Here is a 4,183-nt window from a genome sequence, read left to right on the forward strand (position 1 = left end):
CTTTAAATTCGATAGATGAAAAGGTAGGAAATGAGTTTTTTAGGAAAAAAAATTTTCATGCTTTTTCAAGGAACCAAATAGCTCCTTAGGTAGCGAACTTAAAACGGTTCATAGTTTAGATATTTTTATCTTCAAAATATAACCGGTGATTGTCACATTCCGATACGGTTATTTTGGTCGGTTCGGACACATACACAGACTGCCGAACAAAAAAAGTCTCTCCTATCCGCTTAAGGTGTAAACAAAATAAGTACATTAAATTTCACTCAGAAAAAATAACATAATACAATTCTGCACGAGGATATATCACAATAGCGAGAATTTAAACCTAGCCATTACAATATTTGAACATACACGTTTTACCGTGATGGTGATGATTTGTGAATTAGTAAATGTTTGGACAGGTACATGGGAACTAACCCATTTGAATATTAAAAACCTAACTTAGAAATTTCAGCAACAAAAGCTATAAGCATGGTAGAAGCTGGAGGACCAGTACTGTAGCCAAAAAAGAGAGGGCGAGCTACGCACGTTTTTTTCCTTTGCATACATGCAGGGGTCAAACCAAACATCGATCCTTTTTTACTTTCAGCTTCCGCGGTGGAAAGCGTACGTAGGAAACGAACTAGTATTGCTTTTTCAAAAAGTTGAAACGTTTCCTTTTCGGGCCCAAGTTCAGTGAATTCGAGCTTAATTATTATTATTGCAGCGGCGGCAGCAGCAGCAGCAGCAGCAGCAGTCGCGTGTTGAAAGATTTTCCTATCAAGAACTGCACATCAACTTGTGCCGGTCACGTTTCTCATACGACTTCTGTGTGCAGCAATTTTGATTAAAATGGTAGACCGAGTTATCACCACCAACCACTAGCTAATTAAGTCGGCAGATTAATTAAATAAAACAAGATAAAGACGTATAGCCCGTCATGTGATTTGATTCAGAGTACCCGTGTATGGAAAGCATGCAATAACATTACATATTATATAGTGCAAATACACCACGTACGTGAAATCTTTTTTTTTACTTATTTTCAATTCACCTAATTCTGAATTAATTCTCACTCGATGGTTCCGAATAATTTTGATTCGTACTTGTGACACGTGTAGGGGCTAGTTTGCTATCACCGTCATTAGGGTTCTATTTGGATGTATAAATAAATATTTTATTTAATTTATTCTTTTAAATTTGCTCAAGAAATATATAGTATTTAGTCGATGCTTCTACTTTATTTTTTCAGAATAAGATATGGCCTTCTATTTAGATATCGCAATAAGTTGTCAAGTGATACCATATTGGATATGAAAATTAATATTATGTTTGAAAATTAGAATTGTACCTAACTGCATGTTTAGAATGAAATAATACATTCGACCTTTGATTTATTTTTTTTGAAACAAAATAAAGCACCTCATAGGTGAGTATAACCTAGCTACCAATCATGAATACAAAATCTTTTATTAAGGAGAAAAATTAAACTCTTTACTTTCAATCATATAAATAATAATAATAATAATAATAATAATAATAATACTGAACAAGTTATCTGTGAATATCTTAACCAACATCCAAATTGGGCCTAAAAATACTCGACGTCATATTTGAAAAATCTAAAAATAAATTAAAAGCACTTCTAATTAATTTTCCTCCAGATTGGAAGTGTTTTGAATTTGAGCAATGCTAGCTGTTCACCTTAGGCTTCCTATGATTAGGATTCATTCACTAGTCTGATCATTATTAAAAATTTTTGAAAAGTTGGAAGTATAAAAGCAAATGCTTTTGGCAGTTTAATACCAAACTATGCTTAAATCAGATTAAAAATTATTTCTATTTAATGGTTGAGAAAGCTGTTTGGGAATGAGTAAATCATTAGACACATGAATGTTGAGGATCAGATGTATAAGCCAAGCGATCGGAACCTCAAGATATTTTACTACAAATATATAGAGACCCCTCAACTTTTTTTTTAGGGGCAATTGCATATATACTCCTGAAAATTTCCGACTTTCTGATTTACTCCTTTTAGAAGGCTAATATTGAAAATATTCTTTTTACGTTCCAACCTATTTTAAATATACCACTAGAGTTAAAATTCTATTAATGAACGGTTAAAATAGTTGCTATTTCTATAAAATCAATATTTTGCACTTTCAAATATACCCTTCTACCATCACCAGTTTTTCTTATTTGCCCTTAAGTTAGGGGTACAAAATATATTTTAATTTTTGGTCTTTTCAAACATACCCTTCTACCATTACCAATATTTCTTATTTGCCCTTAAGTTAAGGATAAAAAAGACATTTTGATTTTTTTTAACTCTAATAGATACTTAACTCACGTTTAATCTAAGTTAACTTAACATGTGGTAATTACAGGGATATTTTGGAATAACAGAAGAACAAATGAAGGGTATAATAAAAAATAAAAAAAAAGTAGTGGTAAATTAGATATTTCTAAAGTTTTGAGTGGTATATAGCCAATTATCTTTTTTTTTTTTAAACATAATTTTATTTTATATAAAATAGTACAAGAAGGGACTATAGATTGCTTGCAATTCTTTTATTTAAGGTATTTTCATTGGCCAAAAAAATAAGAAATTGAAAATAACTTTTTTTATTATCAAAATTAATTTTTTTAAACAAGTTATCATCCATCATTTGATCAGAATGCATTGCTAGCTAGCCGGTAAATGACAACAACAGAATTGTTCACCCAACAATACTTCAAATTATATATAATTAGTGTTTAAAAAATTTAAAATAGCAATGATATATACCAAACAAGGCCGTAACTTTCGAATTTTTAGAATGAAATAATTTTGGTCGAAAATAGATCAAGGACCAAATTGAATATGATCACCTTTAAGCAAATAAAATTAGGTCAATTAATGGTTAATAGCTAATAAATTATTAGATTTGATAAATTTTTTAACCTAATTAAGTATAAGATCACATAACTAATTTTTACCATTGAAATGTCAAATTCATGAAGAACTGAGAGAGAGTTTTTTTTTAAAAAAAAAAAAAAAGTTTGCTCTTTTCTATTCAATGGATGTTTTCTTAATGGATTGGGTCGGGCCGATCCACGTACCATGGGCTATCCAAAATCCAATTAAGAAAAACCAATATTTCTCATCTTTTAATATAGGTAGATTTGTACCTATGCGATGCACAGTCATATTTATATAATGATAATAATTTAATTATGTTACACAAATATGCAATTGAAAATCAAAGAAAATTAATTATTCTTAACCAATCAATAGTGATTGGAAAGTAGAAAATAATAACAAAAGTATATTACATAACATGTAGCCAAAAAAGATTATTGTGAAAAAAAAAATTATAGAGAAACAAAATACATCGTAGGCCTACTATACTCTTATGAATATATATATAGAACACTTCGTATTTATAAGTTGTTTTTAATGATAGAGCTTCCAAATTAATGATTCATACCTTTAAATGTGTTGGATAAAATAGTTAAATATCCAAAAATATAAGTCGCAAAAATTACATAGATTTTTACATACCTCTTTTGTTGCGGAATGTATTACGATTAGCAGGATCGAATCTCGTCTTGTTTTACGAACTCGATGATCCGCCAATGACTTCAATCTGTTGCACGTTGTTCTTACTCGTTGCAATCCGGCTACTAGAGTCGATCGTCGCACACCGCCCAACTCCCTAGGGTTTATGATGGTACTCTAGAGCTAGGGATGTAATGTAGGCCGTGCCGGGCTGGCACGACCCACATTTTCCGGGCCAAATCGGGCCAGTGGTCGGCCCGGCCTGACCCGGTTCTTAATCCGGGCCGTGCCGTGCCGGCCCGTTTTCATGAAGTAGAAGGCCCGGCCCGGCCCCATGGCCCGCCCAGCACGGGCCGTGCCGGGCCGGGCCGGGCTTCGTGCCAGCCTGCCAGGCCTGCAGGCCTGTTTTTTTTCCCTTTCTACAGTTTTTTTTTACAGAATTTTTTTTTTTCAGAAAAAATAATTTTAATACTTTTTTTATTATTTAAGAGAAATTGATATTTTAAAAAATAATTACAACAATATATAAATTTTGTATTAATCATACGATTTCATATTACATAAAGGTTGTATTTTTTAAAAAATTATTTTTTTAAGAAAATGATTTTAAATTAAACTTTTTGACTTATAAATTTTAATATTACACAATTATACCCAACC

This window comes from Ananas comosus, linkage group 21 (assembly GCF_001540865.1).
Source record: "Ananas comosus cultivar F153 linkage group 21, ASM154086v1, whole genome shotgun sequence".
Taxonomy (NCBI): domain Eukaryota; kingdom Viridiplantae; phylum Streptophyta; class Magnoliopsida; order Poales; family Bromeliaceae; genus Ananas; species Ananas comosus.